This window comes from Ceratotherium simum, chromosome X (assembly GCF_057802395.1).
Source record: "Ceratotherium simum simum isolate JZ-2026a chromosome X, ASM5780239v1, whole genome shotgun sequence".
NCBI lineage: Eukaryota > Metazoa > Chordata > Mammalia > Perissodactyla > Rhinocerotidae > Ceratotherium > Ceratotherium simum.
This window is the reverse complement of record NC_141940.1, coordinates 21,546,113-21,569,573: the sequence shown is the minus strand read 5'-3', so window position 1 is coordinate 21,569,573 and position 23,461 is coordinate 21,546,113.

The window sequence follows — 23,461 nt, the reverse complement described above, 5'->3', positions numbered from 1 at the left end:
ATGACTATCACCAGGTGAATGAATTTTAAAAAATGGCATATTTATTACAACAGAATACCACTCAGTGATGCAAAGGAACAAACTACTGATACTTACAACAACATGGATGAATCTCAAAAGTATTATGGTGAGTGAGAGAAACCACACCAAAATACTATATACTGTATAATCCTATTATATAAAATTCTAGAAAATACAAAGGAAACTATAGTGACAGAAAGCAGATCAATGGTCACTTGAGGACAGAGGTGGAGGAAGAGATGGACTATAAATGCATGAGCAAAGTTTTGGGGGTGATGGATATGTTCTGTATCTTGATTGTGGCAGTGGTTTCATGAATGGATATATATGTCAAAACTCATTAAATTGTATGATTTAAATGGATGAGGCTAGGGGACTGGGGGAGGGTGAAAGGGGTAAAGGGGCACATGTGTATGGTGACGGATGGCAACTAGATGCAGTCTATACAGTCTATACAGAAGTCGAAATATGATGATGTACACCTGAAATGTATATAATGTTATAAACCAATGTGACCTCAAATAGATAGATAAATAAATAAATAGATAGATAAATGGATGAGGCTAATGGTAGCTAAATTCTCTCTCAATAAAGTCCATTTTTAAAACGTGCTTCCCTAAACCCTTACTGACAAAGTATTATCTAAATAAATAAATAAATATTATTAAAATAAATAAAAACGTGTACATATGTATTTGCCAACTTGATGGGTAAAAAATTGTATGTCGATATCTCAATATTTGAATTTGTGCTTCTTTAGAAATATTGAATATTTTCCTAGTTTATTGACCATTAGTATTTCTTGTTTTGTAAATTGCCACTTCATGTCCTTTGCCTAGTTTTCTTATGAGATGTTTGTCTTTTTCTTGTAGATTTGTAAGACTTCTTTATATACCAAAGATACTAAAACTTTGTCATATATTGCAAATACTCCTTGCCAGTAGGCCTTCTAATTTTGCTTGTGCTGTTATCATTTTTAAAACACAGAAGTTTTATTTTTGTTTAAGTCAGACAGAGAAAGACAAATACCGTATGATCTCTCTTATATGTGGAATCTAAAAAAAAAAACAAGCTCATAGATACAGAGAACAGATTGGTGGTTGCCAGAGGCAGGGGGCGAGAGGTAGGAGAAACGGGTGAAGGGGGTTGAAATACAGAAGTTTTACATTTTTACATAGCCAACTCTATATTTTCATGTCGTTGATTACTTCTTCGTTTACCTTCATGCCTAGAAAGACTTTCCCTACTCTCAAGCCCGGAGGAATATTCACCTATTTCTTCTAGGCTGCTTATGGTCTTATTATGTGCTGTTCTCAACCACTGTGGAGCTTAGTGGATAAACACAAGTGTCCACTCTGGAACCAGGTGAAGCTGGGACCAAATCCCCTTACTTACTAGCTGTGTGAGCTGTGTGAAGGGCATCTTCAGCTTCCTCCTCTATAAAGCAGGGATAATAATAGTTTCCAATTTACAGGGTTGTTTTCAGGATTAAGTGAAATAATATATGTAAAGCTGTTGGCCAAGCACCTAGCACGCAGCTAGTGCTCAAGAAACATCAGTGACTATAATTGGACATTTTGGGTTTTGGTTGCTCAGTATCCAAACACCCCGATGATTTGAAGCAAATCCCAAGAGACACGGAAGGCAGATATTCCCTCTCTCTATCCACTGGGAGCTAGGTAGTGGGGATGTAGCCCAGGGTCTGCCAGTCAGACGTTCTCTCTCCCTTTGGACTTTGGAACTTGAGCATTACAGCTTTACTGCAGGGAAGAGCAGCAATTATTCCTAGAGGTCTCAGCAGCCAGGAGTCCAGAAGTGCAGCAGCAAGTCTCTGGAGGGGACCATGCTGTCACAGCACCCTGAGTAAGCCAGTCCTGTGGCATGATCCTGAGTGTGCCTGCTTCGCTGGATTCCTACCCTTTTCCCAAGGCTGGTTCTTTCCATCTCCACTCAGTGAGATCCCCAATAGCCTTCCAACAAACTCCTTTTCTGCTTCAGTTAGAATTGGATTCTGTGGTTTGCAACCAAGAACCTGACTGATCAGGTTACTACGATTTAACTCTGAAATTTACTTTAGTGGATGGCATGAGGTGCTAACTTTTTTCCCCAAATAATCAGATATCCCCAAACCATTTGTTAAATAATTCATTTTTTCCCCACTGATTTGAAATGGGTAACATTTTCATTGAATGAGTTCTTGCCCTTGAGATTGTCCCGTTGACTAGAATCCCACACCTCTCCTAGAACCCCAGAGGGTTTTCCATTCTCTTCTGCCCAAGGAAAGTCTCATGTTCTAGAATGCCAGACTGCCTGCTTGATATTGAACCCTCTGGACATCTAAGGATTTACCTGACTTGCAGCTGGAGGCCTGTGTTTGGAAACATCTTTGCTGACTTTAGGTCTCCCCACAGCAAGCCATCTATTTGACAATTCCAGCCCCAATTTGGAGAAACTCAACAGGGCTAGAGGGGTTTACTTAATGAAAAAAGAAATGGCCCAAGACAAACATCTATTCCTGCCCCAGCCCCCTCACTGGCTCCCTATTCTTTCATTCTCATTCTCACCTGTGGCAACACCCAGGAGAGAAGAGGACCTATTAACCTTTCTCCAGACACAGGAGCTTGATCTGGCTCTCCCAAGGCCTGCCAGTGGCTACAGTGCTTGCCTCCTGGCTTACTTTCTTGGTGACATCAAAACTGAGTTTGTAGGGCAGTGGAGGTGCCATCTCTGGCTGGAAGGGTGGAAATGGGACTGGTGTCCAGAGTATCTTTGAGGAACCCCCAGTCCAGGCTTAGGGGTGCAGGCTAGGGAGTGGGAAGAGGCAAAGATGGCCAGGAGAAGAAGGAGGGGGCCCTCTGAGGCAGGGGTTGTGTTGAGTTACAACACGGTACCACAAGGTCTGAGAATGTATTGGCTGCCAATGAGTGTATGGAAGGGCAGACATTTGTGGAAATGCCCAAGTGAAAGGACCAATCCTGATCAATGTCTCAGGAAATAACTGGATCTGAATGTGGGGAGTGAGGAACAGGTGGTTCCATAATTGTCTTCAGCAAAGACCTGGTATTGCTGGGGTGGTCCTGGGTAAAGGATAAAGGAGACAGTAGGCCTAGGAGCTTTTATTCTTTATTTTCCAGCGTTATTAAGATATAATTGACATATAATCTGGGAGCTTTTAAAAAGCAACAGGAGGGCCGGCCCCGTGGCTTAGTGGTTAAGTGCGCGTGCTCCGCTACTGGCAGCTTGTCAGGCCATGCTGTCGCAGCGTCCCACATAAAGTGGAGGAAGATAGGCACGGATGTGAGCTCAGGGCCAGTCTTCCTCAGCAAAAAGAGGAGGATTGGCATGGATGTTAGCTCAGGGCTGATCTTCCTCACACACACACACAAAAAAAACTGAAAAGAAATGCACCGAAATGTTAACAGCAGTTGATTGTTTTGGATGGGAGTTATGTAACAATACTAGGAAGCTGCAAAATATTAAGGACTTATTAAGTACCAGGTTCTGTATTTGGCATTTTACTTACATAAATTATCACATGTCTTTACACAACAACCCTGTGAGGCAATTACTCCCACTTTACAGGTGAGAAAACTGAGGCTCCCAGAGGCTCACTAGCTAAAATCCACACCACTCAGAAGTGGCATAATTAAAAATTATTGATTAAAAATTGTGTTTCTGATGCAAATCAAAACCACAGTGATGGGGCCGGCCCCGTGGCTTAGTGGTTAAGTGCGCGCGCTCCGCTACTGGCGGCCCGGGTTCGGATCCCGGGCGCGCACCATCGCACCGCTTCTCCGGCCGTGCTGAGGCCGCGTCCCACATACAGCAACTAGAAGGATGTGCAACTATGACATACAACTATCTACTGGGGCTTTGGGGGAAAAAAGGAGGAGGATTGGCAATAGATGTTAGCGCAGAGCCAGTCTCCCTCAGCAAAAAGAGGAGGATTAGCATGGATGTTAGCTCAGGGCTGATCTTCCTCACCAAAAAACAAAAAATACAGTGAGATATCACCTCATGTCCGTCAGAATGGCTATGATTAACAAGATAAGAAATAACAAGTGTCGGAGAGGATGTGGAGAAAAGGGAACCCTCATACACTGCTGGTGGGAATGCAAACTGGTGCAATCACTATTGGAAAATAGTAGGGAAATTCCTCAAAAAATTAAAAATAGAAATACTATGGTATGATCCAGCTATTCCACTTCCAAGTATTTATCCAAAGAACATGAAAACACTAATTTGAAAAGATATATGCACCCCTATGTTCATTGCAGCATTATTCACAATAGCCAAGACTTGGAAGCAACCTAAGTGCCCATCAACAGATGAATGGATAAAGAAGATGTAGTGTGTGTGTGTGTGTGTGTGTGTGTGTGTGTGTGTGTGTATAATGTATATAATGGAATACTACTCATCCATTAAGAAGATGAAATCTTGCCATTTGCAACAAGATGGATGGACCTTAAGGGTATTATGCTTGTGAAGTGAAATAAGTCAGACGGAGAAAGACAATACTCACATGTGCAAGATAAATAAACAAACACATAGATACAGAGATCAGCTTGGTCGTTACCAGAGGGAAAGGGGGTAGGAGGAGGGTGAAAGCGGTAAAGAGGCACATATGTAAGGCGACGGGTGGTAACTAGACTTTCGGTGGTGAACATGAAATCTATATACAAGTTGAGATATAATGATGTACACCTGAAATTTATATGATGTTATAAACCAATGTGACCTCAATAAAAAAAATTGTTTCTGCTTTTCTCTATTTTCCCAATTTTTGACAATGAACATGCACTTTCTACCCTTTCCTGACTGTCCCTCTCTTTATCTAATTAATCCTTCTTGAATTAGGAACAAAGGGAAGCATTCTCTCCTGCTCCTTAGAATTTGTGATCGCTTTCTCAGTAGAGCAGGAGCTCCTGGTGGGGAGCGATTCAGTCCCCAGTCCTGAGCATAGAGGGGCACACAGTGATGTTGAATAGAAGGAATAAATGAGTAACAGTCACGAAAAAGTTAATGATGATGATGTAAATGAACAAGGAGTTTGGGGAGGGGACAGCCTTTTCACCAGAATGTTGAGAAGGGTGCCATTAGGTCTATAGCCTTCCTATGAGACTTGGGTCCCCTTGCCCTGAACAACCCAGCCAGCCATTATCTCAAGTGGCATCCCTAGCCTTGGGGACTCCATGTTCCAGGCCTGCCACCCAAGGCTTGTAGCTACCATATCCCTCCTCCCACTGAAATGCCCCTGTGTTTGTCATGCCCCAAGTCCTAGCAGGCTAGAGAGAGGAGAGGTATAAGGTCACGGAGATGCCGGAATCTCAGAGCACTTGCAGATAACAGGGAGTTGGCTATATTTTGCAAACTAAAAAGGATAACAGATAAAGGAATTCACAGGGTTAATATGCCAATAAGAAAGGCCCAGGATGGCCAAGGAACAGCTGACCTATTCACAGGGACCTGGAATCTGGATTTGGAATCCCTGCCCAGTGACTCCAATGGTGAGGCGTGCATGGGATGAGAGGTGGGCAGGGCCAAGGCAAACCTCTCGGTGCCATTGGTATATACTCACCGAGTGGGTGGCCACCTCCTATCTCTGTGGGGCAGGGGGACAGGGGACAGGATACTGACTTCATTTCCCCCTGGCCCAAGCTTCCCCAATGGAAAAAGTGGGCTGAGGAAAGTTCTGAACTGGTAGCACTTTGGAAAATTATAGCCAGTTCTCAGTAATCAGCACCAACAAGAGGCCAGCAGCAGGGCCTGCAATTAGATAAAGAAAACTAGCAATGTTTACAATCCAATTTGTTTTCAAACAAGATTTACCTTTATAATTATGAACCAGTGCAGGTTTCTGCTAGAAGGAGCTGGCCTTTGCTCCAGTCCTTCTGCTCAGAAAGATCCCTCCACCTGCACCTATACTCCCTGGACTTGGGAGCTCTCCTCAGCCCTCAAGGCCTTGTTCAAATCCTACTTCCTCCAAGAAGCCTTGTGGTTCTGTCATTTCTCCTTCCTCCATACTCCCTCTAGCACTGTCCTAGCACTGGGTAGAGCCCCTTTCACAGTCAGCTCTTTCTGTCTGTCTGTGACTTCCTCTGCTTCTCGAGTAGAAGCTCCCAGAAGAGAGGTCCAGCCTTTCAGCTCTGTTGTCCATCTCGGCAGCCCCCTGAACCCAGCACAATGCCTGGCACAATGGACCCCTTGCCCTGGCCTCCTTTGTTGTTGCCCAGTGGACTGGAATCGGCCTATCACGGCCCGGACTCCTAGCAGACTTGGGGGTGGGGAAAACGCTAAGGTCTGGGAGATTCCGGATTCCCAGGGCACTGGGGAAGCCCCCTGCGGATAACAGGGAGTTGCTTATATTTTGCAGGCTAGAAAGGAGTTATTTACCAGGCCCAGTTACAGCTGATTTTGTCTTTCCAGGAGTAGAGAAGCGTCAAGCCTAGCTGCCTGGGCAGTGAGACAGCGGGCGAATAAAGGGCTCCTTCGGCGGGAGGACCGGGTCTCCGGCCCCCATTTGGTCACCAGGATCCCCAAGTGCGATACCAGAGAGTTGGTGCTGGGGAGGGCCGGGGCGCGCTGCCCTCTTCCCTCCCGCTCTTCCTTTCTCTCGCGGTCCCCGCGGGCCTTCCTCTGGGGCTCTTTGTCTGTCGGTCGGTCTGTCTGTCGGCTCTCTCTCACGCTGAGTCTCAGGCGCTCTCCTCTCTCTCTCTCTCTCTCTCTCTCTCTCTCTCTCTCTCTCTCTCTCTCTCTCTCTCTCTCTCTCTCTCTCTCTCTCTCTCTCTCTCTCTCTCTCTCTCTCTCTCTCCTCGGTTCACGTGACCGCCTGCTCTCAACGGCTCTGATCACCTCTTCCTGAGGCAGCACCTTTCGGTTGGTAACAGGAGACACTCGGGTGTTGGGGGCAGGATGGGTTTCCTTCCTCCGCTTTTTCCTCCTCGCCTTCTCGGGCAGCTCCGGCCGCTCCTCTCGCTCGGCCTCCGGTCCTCCACCCCTCCAGCCTCTCCCAGCCCCCATAGTGCTGGCTCCCTTTCCCCTCCCCCCCACCCCGCCGGGGCCTCCTTCCTCCCCCGCTGCCAGCCCGCTTTGGGGAGGGGGCTTCGGCGCGGGGTACAAACTAAAGGGCCCGGACAGACTCGGGGGCACCCCTCTGCACCCCTCCACCACGTGGCCCCTCCCTCCGCGGGCGGCGTGCAGCGCCCCCCTCCCCTCCCAGCTACAGGTCTGGAGAGTTCGCCGCCGAGGCATCATCCTTTCCGGGCCTCGTTCGCGCTAATCTCTCTGCCGCGGGTGCTGAGCCTCCGGGCGCCTCGAACACCTAGGAATGCACCGGGCGCCGGTGGGGGAGACGCTCGGAGGACGCAAGCAGCTCTCTCGGTTCCCAGGCTGGGGAAGGATCAGCCTAGGGGAGAATCAGCCTAGGGGAGGAGACTCGGGCCCCGTCGTCGGAAGGCTCCTGGTCCTGTGCGAGTGACAAGGTCTCCAAGCTCAGGGAGCCTCGAGTCTGATGAGAGAGACTCAGGGTCCCTCCCCTTTGCAGTACAAACTCAATGAAAAAGGACGAATCCAGAAGTGTGATGAAAGTGCCCTGCAAAAGCCCAGCTGGACCTACATATTTAACGCCTGGCGGAACCAGATTGTGTTTCTCTGCCCATCTTGCCCAGCCCTTAGTGAGCTGCTGCTCCCCAGCCTACCAACCCCTGCCGCCAAAATTGGGAATTAAATGTGAACTCTCTCTCTCTCATTCCATACCCAGGTAATTTTGTGTGTGTGTGTGAGGAAGATCAGCCCTGAGCTAACATCCATGCTAATCTTCCTCTTTTTGCTGAGGAAGACTGGCTCTAAGCTAACATCTATTGCCAATCCTCCTTTTTTTTGTCCCCCAAAGCCCCAGTAGATAGTTGTATGTCATAGTTGCACATCCTTCTAGTTGCTGTATGTGGGACACAGCCTCAGCATGGCCGGAGAAGCGGTGCGTCCGTGTGCGCGGGTGCCCGGGATCTGAACCAGGGCCGCCAGTAGCGGAGCGTGCGCACTTAACCGCTAAGCCACGGGGCCTGTCCCATACCCAGGTAAATTTTTAAACAAAGGCCATTTAAGATAGAAGTTATCAAGTAAATTAGACAAAACATTTTCAAAGCTGCTTGACTGTAAAAACACACAGCTAGTGGCTAGAGCCCTGGTACTAGCCTGACCCTAGACAGCTTAGGTATGCATTTTAGAACCTCTGGAGGGAGAGTTTCCCTGAGCCCCCCAGCTGACCGCTTACAACCATTTTAGTCAATAAAGCTAAATTCCCTCAGGGATATTGCCTGTGGTCAGAGCCACACTTGCTGCACTTTTGCATATCCTAGGCCATTCCCGATACAAATTACCCAAATGCTGGGAGAGGAGGGGTACCAGAAGGAATTCCATCTCTCCGGGATCTTAGGGAAGGACTTGAGCTGAGAAATGCCCCAGGTTTGACAGGTACCAGGCAGATCAGTACTTGCTTGCAATAAAACCTAAAAAGAATGGTCACCACAGCTACAATTTATTGAGCACTTACAAAGTGTCAAGTACATAGTACACATCATATTTAATCCCAATAACAGTCCCATGTGGTAGGTACTATTATTATCCCTATTTAACAGATAAGGAAACTATGGCTCAGAGAACTTGAAAAGGTCACACAGCTGGCTAGTGGCAGAGCTGGGTTTGGAATCCAGGTCTGGCCAATGCCCAAGTCCAGGCCTTCAACCACTAGACTATCCCACCTCTTTCCCACAGGGAGTGATTCTAAAACTCTTCCAGAAGGAACAGGGACAATCATGGGCCAGGGCACAATCTCGCTGGAAATTGACTGTTTTCCAAAATGTGGAGGGGTCAACAGGGGCCCTAAGTCATCCCACTGGCTTTGTAAATGCCACAGACTCCCAAATAGAAGTCCAGACTCCTGGATTCCTAACCTAGAATCCAAAGGATGCGTCTCTGCCCATGCCACAGAAATCACCCCACTTCCGGTTTCAGTCTTTTCTGGGTAGGGGCGAGATTTGCAGGATGCCAGGCCATGAGTGAGCTTCTTGGAGGCAGTGTTATGGGGGGTGGGGTGGGCTTGATAATGGACCCCCACTGCCCTACCCCCAGTCCTCCCTGGAGGGAGGACAAATAGGCCCATTGATTCCAAACTCTCCCAGAGGGCATTAGAGTAATGACTCTGGACTGTGTGATGCCTACACCCCCTTTGACCTCCAGACTGACCCCTGCCCTGGGAGGTTCCAAAGGCCACAAATCTCTGTTGCTTGTGGGCCATGTGGTTTGTGGCTGTTTGTAGTTTTGGAAGGGAGGGGGAAACGACCGGGGTAGGGGACACTGCTTCTCACTGTGCTGGGCTTCCCGAGAGAACTAGCAAGGGGCGGGCAGGGCCCCTTCCAAACCCTGCCAAGACACACTGCAACTACTGATATGGGCTCCATCATTTATTTTTGAAAGCAGCAGGGCTCTTGGCTCATTTGCATAAATGTTTGCACTGCCTGCTATATTTTGGTTCGGGAGAAGGGCACCAGGGCACAGAACATACATAACAGATTTGTAAGTGGGCAGCTTGAGCCTGCCTCTGGCTAGGTGAGCTAACCAGCCAGCCCTAGATGGCCCCTCACTCTCTGTGTCTAGTTTTGAAAGCCCCTCTAAGTGCAGAGTCCAGCACCAGGGATATGTGGCAACAGAAATATCTTGCCCCCAAAGGAGTACTTCTAAGCCAGGTGTGTAGGTGGATGGGTAGATAAGGCAGCATTTTGACGTGAAAAAGGCCGGGAGTCTGGACTCCTGATTTCTATTGTTCAATAAAGAAACATTTATTGAGTGTCTTCTATGTGGCAGGCACTTTACTAGGCATTGAGATAACATCATAAATATTAAGACCGTGTCTCCATCATTGAGGTACTCACGGGTGACAGAAACATAATCAAATAATCCGAGTGCCATGTGCCATCAGAGAGAGGATAAGAGAGGATTGTTAAAGTAGTACTCAGCTAGTTGTGGGGAGGGAGTCTGGAGAGATGTGGTGGGGGATGTGATTGCTCAAGGTGAGTCTTAAGCATCACCCCCCCACACACCCATCTCCAAGCTGTGTTTTAACCTCTATTACAAACTCCCTGTGTGAGCTCAGCAAATGATTAAGCTCTATGGGCAACCTCAGTTTTTTCATCTCCAAAATGGGGGCAATAATCTGGGAAGTGGGCCCCTGTGTGTCCTACCTGCCACCCTGCCTGGTCCTATATCCAACATCCACACCAGAGTGAGAGCATAACTACCAGTTTCCTCAAGATGCCACACAAACCTGTGCCAGAGCCGGCGACTAGGGAAAATTGAGAGGTGGTGGGAGTGGAAGGGAGATGCAGTTGCGCGCAGGAGGTGTGGCCTCAGAGGAAGGTGCGGGTAGAGGTGGGGGTTAACCTTCCATTCTGAGGTATGGTATCTTTATGTATTTAACCGTCGTTCCACAGACCCTCCGCACCTCCACCGTCTTGAAGAGGGAGCTAAGTAGCAGCGCTGGGGAGGAGAGTGGGGCTGCTGGGGAGAAGGCACCTCAGGAAGGGCAGTCAAGTGTCGCCGGCTTCAGCACCCCCACTCCATGCAGTCCATCTCGAGGACGGAGGCACTGAGGGACGGGCTGTCCTTTGGGAGACCTCTACCCCTCAACGATCGGGATCGCCTTAGCTTCTCTCTGGAGTCGAGCATTTGCCTGCACTGTCTTTTTGTTTTAAACCCCAAATCTGGTCCTCATTTGGGGAGGGGGTCACCAGTTCCGTCAAGTTTTCTCCTCGCCGAGTAAAGCAGGACTTCTTTTACCCGTCCTAAGCGACCCCCTTAGGGCTTCAGCGGGGCGCGAGGGCTCGGGGCCGGGCCGGGCCGGCTGCGCTGCCCCTCCAGGATTTCCTGCACTGCGCGCCGCCAGGGCGGCTCGAACTTCGGCCTCCGACGAAGGCAACTCGGCTTCCCTTTAAAATGCAGAAACTCCCGGCCCACACCCCCGCCCCTTCGGCCGCCTCCTCCCTCTTCCCCCTCCGCCCCCGCCCCGGCTCAGGCTCCTCCCAGAGCCCTCAGCGTGGGGGCCTCCCTGCCACCTGCCCGCTGCCCATCCCACATGCAAAGCGTGACCGCCGGGGAAGGAAGCCGAGCGCGCGCCCACATCGGCCCTGCGCCGCGGCGACAGCGAGCAGCTCGCCTACTCCGTCCGTCTGCGCTTACCCAGCATGCACTTCCAGGCCCCGAGCTATCTCGGAGCTGCAGCCCCGGGGTCAGAGCGGCCGGAAGAAACAGGAAGTTTGGGACGGTCCTAGTCGTGGGGCCGGGAGTCCTAAACGGCAGGCCCTTAACGCGGCGCTGCCTCTCCCTTCCCCCGCCCCCTCCCTCTGGCGTACTTCCCTGGGGTCCGTTTCGGGGGCTGGCCTGAACTCCAAAAATCCAGATGTGTTTGGGGGTCATTCAAGGCACACTCCCAGGGTTCCCTTCGCCATAGCATCTCCGGGCTGTATGGATCGAGGGGTGGGAGGGGGAGGGAGTGCTCTCGCCCTGGTGGGGTGGTAGGCCTCGAGGGTGGTTTGTCTTCTGCCCGCGGAGAGGGAGAAAGACGCTAGATTGGGTCGAGGTGGAGGGCTGGAGATTAGCCTCCCACGGCCATCTCTTGGGCAGGTAGGGCAGAAGTTGGAACCTGGTGCTGAGTCCAGGGTTATTGTCTCCCCTCCCTTCCGCCAGTTGCCAGTTAGCTTCGCTCTAATCTGCCCTCCACACTGACTAAGGCTGCCCCATTATCCTCAGCAACCATCTCACTAACGTGCACTGCTGTTCACCAGGGGCACCGGGCCAGGGAGAGCAGATGCCTAATGCAGCCCCATTACTCAGAAAGAAAACGCAGAGGGCATGCCCTGTTGAAGGTGATCTCCATCGGCACATCCTTTTGGCCAGACGGTAGGGACTGGAGTCTCAGTTCCCTTGGCCTCCCTCTCAGTCTCAATTCCCACCCCAACATGAGCTGAACGAGTGACACAGGCAACCTCAACTATCCCCACTTGAACCTCTCCTGGCCTGAGAGGGGTATGGATCACAGTGGTTCCCAGTGGGGCCGTGTTGATCCTAGCATGCCACTTGGCCAATCCTTTTCCGGCTGTGTAAACAGGTCCTTTGTGTGGACACCCTCATTCTCTTCCCATAGCCTTACACTCCCAGCCAGGGACTTCTCACTCCCTGCTCACTAGGGGTTTCTAAGTTCTCCTTGTTGCCTTGACTCACTTTGCATCTTCCTGAATTTCCTGAGAGGAAAGGGGTGGGGGGTGGGGGAGAACAAGGATGAATATTTTGGAATTAGGAAAGTGAAGGTAAAAGCTCATTGGCTGGAGAATGATTGTGCGAGTGTCACTGACATAGTTTCCGTCCCAGACACCCCCAGGTAGAATTAATTGGTCTTTCCTCTGTGCTCCCATAGCGTATGATTTATACCTCTATTATCACATTGGATTGTAATTATTTGTTTACATGTTTCTTCCCCCTGCTAGATGGTGAGCTCCTGGAGGGCAGAAACTATGCCTTATTTATCTCTGCAGCTCTCTGCACAGATCCTAGCTCACAAAAGGGCTGTTGAATAAATGAACTAGAAATGGAAGGGATTCAATTAGATGACCTCCAGGATCTCATTCAGCTCTAATATTCTGTGATGCAATTTAAACATGCACCCATAGATGCATTCGCATACATATAAACAGAAACAGAGCAAATAGACAAACACCATCATGCCACAGTTCGGGTATCAGTATAAGACCACTCCTTGGAAAGTGAACAGATGTTACATGATGCCAAGTAACTGGCCTTTTGAAAGTTGAATCTCCAAACCTAAATATCTGAAGTGTCGACAGCCAACGTCGCAACTGGTTTGGCTGATTTTTTTTCACTGCCCTGACTTTTTAAGCAGCCACAGCCCTACGTGTAGAAACTGAACATTCAAGCTGAAAGGGCTCTCTAAGATGCTCTGGTATAAGTCTCTTCATTTTACAGATGAGAAGGTCCAAAGTCAGACAGGAGGAGAGATCAGTCCTGCATTCTCACCACTTGGAGCATGCACATGTATGACACATGTTTGTATGCAGACACCTGCCTGTACCTGCACACATGGCTGCTGACATGCATAGAGTGGGTGCATCCCTGAAACATGTGCCGCCACTACACCCAGGCACACCCTCCCCCCAACACTCACCTAGCAAATGAGGAGACCCCCACCCCCAGGTGGCTGCTGATCAGGGAAGGGAGGGCCGGGGTCACCGGGGCCTGGGCAGCCCTTGGCAGAGTGCGAAGGGGACGGAGAAGGCTACAGGTTTGCAGCTGTCATTTAACGTGCTCGGCTCGCCCAGCTCCCCTCGGCTCTCCGTCTGCAGAGGGCGAGGAGAGGAGACATTCCGGGCTCATTCCAGCGAGCCGTGTGCACGCTGCAGGCGTGGTATCTGAGTAAGCGGCGTGCTCCCAGCTGCTGCCTTACACTTTGAGGGCTGACAGGCGACCCCCTCCCCCTAAACAAAACTCGTCACCCACCGCTACCCATGGGCATGATTAAGGCAACCAGGACCTTGCAAGCCCTTCTCAAAAGGAGAGAAATGATGGCTTTTGCTCCACCTCTCCTGCCTGCCTTTTCCTAGGGGATCTCCTCTCTCAGACCCACCTCTGACTGGAAGCTGAGACAGACTTAACCCCTGCCCGCCTCTGGTAGCCCCATTACAGCATGCTCGTTTAACACGCCTGTGGATAGTTTGCACCCTATCATTGGTGCCTACTCATTTTTCCTCATCACGGTCCTCTCTCCCACCTCCACCACACTTAACATGAGCATCCCTTCCTTGCCTTCATAGAGGGCTTTATAGCTTTCAAAGCACTTTCCCGTACATGTCTGATTTACCTTTATCACAACCTGGTAAGGCAAGTATTAGGAGCTTCATTTTACACACCAGGAGACTGAAGCTCAGAGAAGAGAAGCAAGCTGCCCAAGGTCACACAGCTAATACATGAGGATGGGGCAGCCACAACCTCCATCTTTGACTACAAAGTGCACGTTTTGCCCACTCTGCCACCCTAATGCCCAGTTGATATCCAGCTCCCGGAAGGGAGGGAACCGCCTTTCCGCTTCTTTTGTACCTCCAGGTTACCTCTTGTAGTGCTGGCTCCATACACAATGGGCATTCCAAGGCCTGGGGAGACAGACAGACAGATGATACAACCAGACAGCGAATCCTGGAAGCTCCAGGAAGGGAGAGGCACTTGCAGACTAACGGTGTTGTGTACAACCAGAGTCTTTTCAGCAGCTCCGACCCCTTGTGTCTCTTCTCGGTCCTAACTTGCTCAGAGAGAGCAGTGCCAAGGCCAGAGAGAGCATCCCTGCGGTGTAGACCCCAGCTCTCCCCTCCCCCTCTCCTTTGGGGCTTCGGAGTGTTCAGAGCTCATGAATAAGGCTAATATTGGAACTAGTCGTATACTAGTCGAGAGGGCTGTTGTCCGGATCCTTCTTTGCAGGGACGCACTGTGCCAATAGAAAGCCCCGAGGCCCCAGCCCATTCGTGCGGGCTGGCTCGAACTGAGGGCGCCCCTCTACCCTTTTATGAGCCTCAGCTGATTTCCCTTGAGGGCGGCCCCACTCGGCAGCGCCCCCCCGCCACCAATCGGACTCCCTCACTGTACCTGGGCCCCGCCCCGACTGTCCTCAGGGGCGGGGCCAGCCCTAGGGCAAGCTGGGGCAGGAAGTGGTTGCAATTACACACTCCCGCCCCGCGCTGGCTGCCACTGCCAGGCGACAATGCTAACTCGACCCGGCCCCAAACGACAGGGTAGGGGCTGGAAGAGGGCTCGGCCGGGGGCTCTTGGGCTGGAATGAAGCTCCTTTCCTGAAGGAAGGGAGTTTCCAAGGCTGGGCTAGGCTGGAAGCCTCAATTGACTGCTGGTCACATCCAGGGTCGTGGGTCTCAGTCCCCACCCCAGCATGGCAGCCACTCAGCACCATCACCTCTTGTTAACCTGGCCCATAGCTAAAAGCAACTTTTTCCTGCTGGTTGGGCCCCCTGCTCGCAATTGCCAGGACAGACGGCCCTGACTCCTCCTACTAGGGGAGGACGCGCTTCGATCCTCTACTGCTGCAAACCCCTCAGAGCACAGTGACTTTATACCCCCTATTCCTCCCTAGTTTCTTGGGCATTTCCATTTGGAGCCAGCTCTGGGCCAGGTGGGGGGTGTGGCCACAGCCAAGGGCTAAGTACCACGTATAGAGAGAGATGGGGGAAGTTGAGAATGTTTGGTTGGGATGACTTCAGAACTCTCTGGGGTAGAATGCACTGAAAGCATCTTTAGCTCAGAAAATTGGGGCTACATTAGAGGAATGGAGGTAGAAGGGGGCTCAGTGAAGAGACTGGAGGAATGAGGAAGATATGGGAGTAGAGAGGGCATGGGGATGAATGAAGCAGCTGGGTTAAAAAAAAAAGGCCTACAAACCCAGTGGATACAGTGGGGGCTCCTCTTTGCCCTTCACTAGCATCTTCTGCAAACCCCAGGTTCCTCCAGTATGTCCACATTCTGCAAAGCCTGCACTCAGTGGTTGCCTCCTCAGCTTCAGAGCCCCATTTCACATCCTACCAAAAGCTTCACAGCACCCTCTTTTCCTCGTTCTATTGAAACTGCTCTCCTTCTCGCAGGCCAGGCCTGCCCAATCCACTGAGGTGGGTTGGCGCTCACTTTGGGGCTGCCCAAATAGGAAGATCTCCCCTCCCTGTCCTGCCCATCCTGACAGGAGCCAAAGGCTTTGAGGCCCAGCTTGGGGGGCTACTGATCAGCAGCCCTTTTCCCAGGAGACTTGGAAGCTGAGTCATAGTCAACTTCAGGCTCCACAGACAGCACAGCAAGAGAAGGAGGAGAAAAAAAGAAAAAGGTGCAAAAAGACAAACCCACCGTGCTGTCTGTTACCAGGGGCAGGAGGGACTCTTACCTCACCTTGGTCTTGCTTCACTCACAGATGGAGATCACAATCAGAAGATTGTCTTTGAATATGAAAGATGACGACAGGACATAGGATCAAATAAAGAAATAGGGATGGAAGTGTTTTGTAAACTATTGAGTTCTATACAGATGTGAGGGATTACTATTATTATTCCAATGTATTACAAATTTTCATTTTACCTCCATGGATCTGGTTTATTCAACACTCTCCTTAATAGAGAAGCATGACACAGCCAGGTTAGCCTTGGAGCTTTTGAGGCCCTGAGTGAAGCATCACGTGTGTGAGAGAGAGACAGAGACAGAGAGGGAGGGGAATGGGAGGGAAGGACTGGGTGGAACCCCTTCCCTCAACATTTGTACCCAGGCAAAATGGGGTTATAATGAACAAGGAGAGACTTGAAGGAGAGGAGACCTCACAAATCATACAGCCAGAGAGGTCTAGGAGACAAGTCTCTGTACCCTCGATACAGAACAAGCTGGGGAAAGGAGCTCAAGCACTCAGTGTCTGCCCATTGAATGACTGATGGAATGACTGATGGAACGAAGTGCGGGAGGGGTGCTCCAACACTTCTGCCTCCTCTGCTGCCACTACAGTGCTAATTACGTGCAGATGAGTCTCAGTTTCTTTCAGCTGCAGCAGTCATGTCCTACCAGTCCAGTCCCCTAAGTGCTGGTGTGTCCCTGCAAGTCTGTGGCAGCAAGGCACTATACTCCTGACATCTCTGCCACAACAAGAGGCCTGGTGGTCAGAGGCCCTGCACACAGCCAAGACCACTAGCACCACACATGTCACTGTTATTTGAGTATTCACAAGGCCCTCTAGGCTCTTGCAAATCCTCAGGACCATCCTGAACATCAATCAACAAATAAATGGGGCCGTGGATGGGGAAGCACTTTGTGACCTGCAAAGCCCCATACAAATGTAAGGGATTATTGCATTGTATTGCAAAAAGAGCATTCTGATTCTTTGAGGGTTGTGGTTGTTTGGATTCTGGCAAATAGGAGTTTACTGCATTATAAAATGTGTATGTGGTGGGGGGTGTCTGCACATGTGAACGTTCAGTGATAAGGCCCATAGATACAAACTTACCTGGCCAAATGGCACAGACAAAGAGCCACTTAGAGCATGCAAAGCCAATATTGGTAAGTTAACAAGAATTCTCTGGCCCTCTGTCTGTTTCAATATGCTTTTATATAGGTGTTCTCATCAGATTCTCCCCACAACACTATGCCTCTGTTAAGTCCCTCTGACTTGAGTTCAGCAGAATAAAGCACACAGTGAGCTGGGAGGAATCGACTTTTGAGACTTGCAGACTCTGAGAACTTTGCCTGGGAGAAATTTTCAGGCAGATAAAAACATGGTCTGTGTAGGTCCTGGCAGAGCACTCCAGATCCATGCCAACTTCCCTCCATTCTCTGTCCCCACAGAGAAGTTCTACAATGCCTCCATAACGACCTCCAGACCAAGAAGAAGGCTCTCTTTCAGTTAGTCATTCAATCAGCAAACATGTTTTGAGCGCTTCCCCAGCAGTGCCAGGCCTTCTGCTAAGCCCTGGGGCTACAGCAATGAAGAAGCCTTCATCGCTCACTTTCACCTTTCATCTCTCAAGTGACATGTTTTGTGGCATCTTTTCCCCTTCAAGGCTCTTGATGTTCATCTTATTGTGCTAAGCCAAGCCAGGACTAATGTTTTTGAATCCAGCCCGGTTGTTCAGTCTCTGAGGGGGCAACAAGGGACCCCTTTGGAGAGGACAGCACTCAGAACATCAAATAGGGCTCTCAGACATGGGGTGTAGGTATCACAAACCACCAGAGGAGATGCAAGCCTGATTCCTGCCCCCCCCCTTTTTTTGTCCTCACCCTTGAAAAGTCAGGAGAAAAATCACGCGATCAGCGTTGTGTTGGAATAGCATTCTCACCTCGGGTTCTGTCAGAGCAGACACTTTGGGTCTGGAAGCCCTCTCTGGTAAGTCCAGCTTAGACTGTCACCTTTCAGGGAGCAGTTAAAGGGCTGTCTTATTGATCCCAGTGCATGGCCATGTGCATCCTTGGTGGATAAACTCTAGTTAGTAAACTAGAACATTCAGGCAGAATGACTTCCTGGTTTGGGAATTTTCTAATTTACTAAAGGTTAACCTCCAACTCCTTTCTTGTTTAGCTTCTTGGTGTGGAAAATCCTTCTAACATATATGAGCCCTCTTTCTAGATTGTCAGTAGAGTCTACTGAGCAACTTGATGGACCCTCTCTTTGTTGACTGGGTGTCTTGCAGGGATTTGCAATCAATGAATCCCAAACTGGGATCCCTGAGCCCATAAAAGCCTGGGAGACAGTCTATGAATTATGTCCGTATTTCATAAAGTCTAGTGAAACATACCCACATGAAGCTACAGAGGTTAACTACAACATAAGTATTTTTGGCTTTGGCTGGAATTAAATGACCTCAGTTTGGCTATCTTAGGCTGACATGAACTTCTGGTGCAGTTTTGTATGTATCTGATACATTTTTAAATGGTAAATTATTACTTGAAAATATATCCTGTTTAAGTAGATAAGTATTTTGAACATAGAGGGTTAAGAGCACAGACTCGGGAACCAGACTGCCTGGATTCAGATTCCAACTTCAAAACTTACTAGCTGGGAATGGATAAACAAATTGTGGTATATCCATACAGTGGAATATTGTTCGGCCATAAAAAGGAATGAATTACTGATTATGCTACAATGTGGATGAACCTCAAGAACATTATGCCAAGTGAAAGAAGCCAGAAACGAAAAGCCACCTGTTATATGATTTCACTTAAATCAAATATTCAGAATAGATAAATCCATAGAAACAGAAAGTGGATAGGTGTTTGCCATAGACTGGGGAGAGGGGGAATATGTGAGCAACTGCTTAACAGATACTGAGTTTTATTTTGGAGTGAGGAAAACATTTTGGAAGGAGGTAGAGGTGGTGGTTGCACAAGGTCGTGAATGTACTAAAAGCCACTGAATTGTACACTTAAAAATGGTTAATTTATGTCAAATGAATTTGACCTCAATTAAAAAAACTTACAAGCTGGGCAACTTTGGGCAAGTCACTGAACCTCTCTGTCCCTCAATTTCTTCATCTGTAAAAGGGAAAAATAATAGTATTTACCTTACGGGGTTGTTATGAGTATTAAATGAGTTACTATTTGTAAAATCCTTAGAACAGTGTCTGGCACTAAGCGACGTACAACTGTGTTAAATGGGGCCCATGAGGGGAAAGAAATAATAAAACCTTTGATAGTGAAAAGTTTGGGGATCTCTGGTGAAGATTAAAATAGGAAAAAGTGCTCAATGTCTTTCAAGGTATAGTCCAAGAGTCCTCTGGTTCTAAATTCCTGGTAGAGACTGTTAGAAATTCAGAGTATGAGGACCCACCCCAGACCTATTCAGAAAGACCCTGGGTGGGAGGGTGCCTTGGAATCTGAATTTTAACAAGCCCCTCCCACCAGTAATTCTTATGTATATTAAAGTTTGAGAAAATTTGGTTTGAGTTTAGACTGAATGTATACTAAAGGCAGAACACTGGCTCCCTGGATTTTTAAAAAAAATCGAAATCCCAGGTCTCAACTTGTTTTTTAATCATCTTGTAACTTTCTTCTCAATATGGACAATTCTTCCTCTGGAGCCCTTGCAGTTTAATGAGCAAGAACAGACACACAAGAATACATATAAACACACACGCCCAAAATAAGAATGGTATCTTTACCGAGTTATCTATAGCAGCAAAACTATGTGCTTACTCTATTCTGTTAATGTTGGAAGCGCTATGCTGGGCCGCGTGGAGGATACAGTAAAACACGGCCCTTGCCCTCCAGATACTTACAAATTCTAAGAGAGAAGATGGTTACTGAAAAGGCTGGGGTGTCATGTGAGCGGTTGATTTGAGAAGTGTGGTGTGTGTGCGAATGGGGTGTTGGGAGACGGCAGGCGGGCAGGACTTGAGGGGACCCATGTCCCCGTTGAACGCCTACTGTCAATCAATCTCAAAGTATTCATGGAGCACTGTCTGCTCAAATGCTGCCAGGCATTGTGGAGGATGCCGCCTTCTATGACAAGGTGCCTGCCCTCAGATGGGGAGGTAGAACTAAGGCACAGAGCACAGAAAAGGACAAAGTGCTAAACAGTACTTACCTACCTGCCGAGTTCAGAGGCAAAGGCATTCGAAGGCTTTGTGGAGGTGGGGCTTGAAGGATTTGGCCAGGTGGAGGAGAGCTCAAGTGCAGGCACACAGATAGAAGCGAGAATGGCATGTGTGAGTTCAGCAGGGCACCTCAGCCTCGTGCTAACCTCCCTAAGCCTACACGGAATCACCACCACAGCCAGAGGAACGTGGCGCTCCGGGAACAGGAATCTGGTGAGTACCACTGAACTGGGTGCTATTCTCGGTATTTTTAGCCTCTTTGGGGGAAGAGGTAATAGTTTTACTGAAAGGTCTTGCTGACTTTTATTCCATTCCCCTTGTCAAATATACACCTCTCTTTTTCTTTATGTTCAGGTTGCGGCTTTTATTCCTGGGCTCGAATTAACCAGGTGCTCCCAAGTTCTGAATTCTTTAAAAATTCCTCACGTTTTTAAAGAAAACTTCTATGGGATGTCTATCAGGTTCCAGGCACTGTTCAAAGAGCTCAATATACAAGATCTCATTTGATCCTTGGAACAGTTTCAGGAGGTATTTATTAGCCCCCATTTTATAAATGAGGAAACTGAGGATCAGAGAGAAGTTGTGTCTAAAGTGACATCACTAGGAAGTGGCAGAGCCAGGATTCAAACCACGTCTGTCTATAACTTCAGAGACTGTGTGTGCACCCACTAAATGGGAAGAGAAAGGCTAAAAGAGACCAAGACATAAAACTGAATCTTTTACTAGCAAGATGGGAAGCCATGTCTAGGTCCCAGTTTCCCCACTATAAAATAAGGAGGTTGCATTAGATCATCCATTCATTCATTCACTTAACAAACACTTGTAGAGGGCCTACTCCGTGCCAGAGTGGGGGATGTTGGGAGGAGAGGGCTGTGATACACAGATGAGAAATACTGGGTGCTTTCATCCAAGGAAGTGAAAATCGAGTTGGCGAGCAGAGTATAGAAGTGCTCAATAAAGAGACAAGCTCAGTAAGGTGGGGGTACCCCAGACGAGCAGTTAACTTCCACGGGGAGGGAGTGGGGTCAGGGAAGGTGGCATGAAAGAGCCAGCTTGAGTAATGGTTGAGCAGGATTTCACCAAGCTGAGAAGGGCATAGAAAAAGCTGAGGGAGCAGTCAAGAAAGTGCTTGTCTTGTCCAAGGAATGGCACCAGGGCCGGTTTGGTGAGAACAGAGGCCTTGTGAGGGACGTGGAAGGAAAGGAGGCTGGAACCAGATCAGGGAGGCCCCTGAAAGCTAGGTGAAGGCTCATGGACTTGATTTTGTCAGCAGTGGGCAGCCACGGCCAGTTTTGCAGGAGGGCAAATGATTTCTTAGAGTTCCTTCCACCTCTAACGCTGTCTGTTTGATTAAGAACCTTGTTAAGTGCCTAGGAGTCTTGGGGAAGGGGAGGAGGCTTGACCTGGAGAGGCCTCTGGGGTGATTTTAGCCCCCTTCCTCATTTCCCCCCTTTGGCTATAAAATCCAGAAAGGTTGTTAGTTGTTTACAGAGTTAAGTTTAACCAGACATACTGTCTCCCCATCTAGACCCAGGGCTCTGAGAGGGCAGAGACCAGGCCTTCCTTAGTATGCAGTGGGTCGCTGGAATGCATCCCCAGCAGCAACCTGCTGCAATAGGGTTTGTGCGTTTGAGATTTACGAATAGCGAATAGCGGCAATGAATTTTCTCCCATGGCCCCTCCCAGAACATAAAGCGAAACACTAGACAGCACATAGTGTATGTAATTCACGGTAAGCCTTGCTGACCTTACCAGCCCCACTCTTTTCCCACATTTGCAAGGCTCTTTCTGTACCTCGACCTCCCCTGGTCCACTTTTACCTGGAGTGACTTAGAATGAGCCCTTTGGCAGTCCTGAGACACTGAGTTCCAAACCTGACTTTACCTCCAACTGACCGGGGTGCAGGGGATGAAAGGATGACCAGCAGCTGCAAATTTGCTTCACTCTAAAACTCTAAAGATCTAAACCACTGGGATTTTTGTTGTTGTTGTTGTAGGGCTGGGCTATTTTACCAGAGAGACAAGGCCTCTGATGGCATAACAAAGCAGAGAATTGAAGCAATTATCCTATGAATTTAGTCAGAGGTTGGTTTGGGGCCTAAATTACCCTGGGACTCCTAAATGCCCTGTTTTGTCTGGTAAGCTTCAGGAGGGCAGGATACAGGCTGGTGTCACCCCTAGGTCTCTGTGCTACACCTAGGGAGGTTAGTGATGCTGATGCTGATAATAATAACTTTTGCATGAGTCCAATAGTTTACAGTGTACAAAATTCTTTCCCATCCATTATCTCATTTGATGCTCAGGGTTGTCCCTGTGAGGGAGGTAGGACAGGTGCATTGGTTTTCATATTTTAGAGTGGGGGAAGACCCCAAACACAGTACCTGGCATCAGGCTGACACTACTCAAATGTTAGGGCTTGCCTGAGGTCCCACTGCTAGCTATTGACAAGACAGGACTAGGATCTGGTTCTTAGAATTCCCCAAACAATCCTCTTTCCATTACATCAAGCTGCCTCTCAGAGAGTCCAGGCCCAGGCCAGTAGCTGTTATTGATGGGAGAAACAATTAGAAAAAAATCTGCCTGAAAAGGAATATTTTGGCATTAAATGGAGGCACTGTACCATATTGAAAAGAACTCTGGATGCAGAGTCGGGACTACTGGGGTTGAATCCTGGCTCAGGAACTCACTAGGCATGTGACCTTGAGCAAGTCACTTATAGACATTCATAGACTCAGTTTCCTCAATTACAAAATCGAGAGTTGTAGTGAGAAACAAATTAAATAACACAAGTGAAAGGGCTTTGTAAACACTCCGATGTTGTACAAAGGTAAGGTATTATTATTATGATTATGTTGTGGTTCTAGCCTCAGATAAAATAATCATTAATATCTACATTCTTTACAAGGTTTCCCACAGCTCTCCCCACCCTGTTCCTTGGTTTCCCATCATGTCCTGTAGGGCAGGAAGCATGGCCCCCAACAGGAAAGGGCTCAGAGAAGCTAGAGCTTCAGCCAGGAAATAACCATCTTGCCCCAACCTTCATTTCGCCAGATAAATGAGGCAGCCAAATGGTGAGACACAGACGAGTGGGAACGGAGGTGTCCAGAATCCATTTCAGCCTCGAACCAAGGAGCAAAGTAGCCCTAAGGCCCTAAATGCTTTAAGAGAAGTGGAGATTTAGTAATTACCAGATTAATTAAAATCAGTGAAGACAGCCAACTTAACAAAGCAGAATTGGTGGGGCCTGCATTATCAGGCCCAATA